This window comes from Perkinsus marinus (assembly GCF_000006405.1).
Source record: "Perkinsus marinus ATCC 50983 genomic scaffold scf_1104296944754, whole genome shotgun sequence".
In the NCBI taxonomy this organism is placed as follows: Eukaryota; Perkinsozoa; order Perkinsida; family Perkinsidae; genus Perkinsus; species Perkinsus marinus.
In genome coordinates this window covers 1,534-2,948 of record NW_003211284.1, presented here as the reverse complement: position 1 = coordinate 2,948, position 1,415 = coordinate 1,534, and positions in this window count along the sequence as shown.

The following is a 1,415-nucleotide window of genomic DNA, read 5'->3' as shown; positions in this document are numbered from 1 at the left end:
ACACAGGAGATTGGGAGAGAGGGGCAATTGGATAAAGCATCATTCGAGTTTAATTATCAGGACAAAAGCCTGAATCGAACCTGGGTGTTCAGAGTAGAAGCACAGTGCTCTACCAACACACCAGGTCGAGCTACGAATGATGAATATCCCAATTGCCCAGGCCCGCATAACCGAGAAATGGTGCGATGGTTTCCAACGCGACATAATCGGATGCTGGGCCTCTCCCAACCTCTCTCTCCCTACCAGGTAGGGCCTACCTTAGAGCCGTTGTATCCTCGAGTTCCTTGCTGCATATACTCAGACGGTGGACTCAGCTCGGCGGATGGCTCGGACTCTTCAAACATCACTCTTGTGAGCATAGATTGCTTCTCAAGTCTATACGTGCCATCCCTCAAATACCTTTCCCGGAGGCTGGTTGGATTCTTCCACCGACCCATCTCAGCTATTCGATTCTCATCAACATACTGATCCATAAGAAGCTGAGCTCCACTCCAGGAGTGGCACTCCTTCTCAAACTGTGAGTCGAGATTCTGGCACCTTCGGGAACTTTGTCCCCCAAAATTCGCCGCGTCAGCTCTGACATTTTTTCCGTAAATTGCCGTCGCACATAAGGGAATACAAGGTCTTCGGCAGGGCGTCCCTCAACCCATGCCTCCATTCGGTGAAAAGGGCAGACAGAATTCCTTCTGCCATTGACGCAGCAGCATCCAATGGCAATCGTGCATCCTTTCCCTAGCGGATCGGTCTTGGAATGGGTAATGCGGATATCGACCCTTGCACCAGTTTCAACCGAACTAATCAAGCTAACATGTCTCACTTTGAGAGATAACAGTTCGCCGAGTCGCAGTAGAGCAGCGACCCCTACTATCATTCCCGTAATGACCCCTTGCAAGTCCGGCTCCTTCAGGGTCGAGAGGGATCTCATATCCTCCGCACTCAGTGTGGCAGCTCGCCTTTGGTTGGACACTCCGCACTGTACGGAAAGTTTCTGCGCAGCTCTCAAAAATAACTTCACTTTGCTGTCTTCGGTTATGCTCAGAGTTTCGCCCCTTTCTTCCCTCGCTAACTGCTTAGCGATCCGTGTATACTGGTCTATTGTTTCGAAGGTGTATCTCCCACGTACGAGACTTATAATGAAAACGCACGCCGTTTCCGCACGGAAAGGGACTGGGTCTCGACCCGCTAATTGATTCAGCTCGAAGTACTTCGCTCGTACATTTTCGTACTTCTTTCGCGTACTCTTTGCTCTTGCATGGTTACCGAACTCCACCAAATCACTTTCCATGAGATTCTGAGCCGCCTCTTTTGCTTGTTTGAACGAACCACGCGTATAGGCCTTCGATGCTCGTCCTTGTGGACGTGCAACTTCGTCTGAGATCTGCACCCCGCCGATCGCACCCTTCACACGTTTCTCG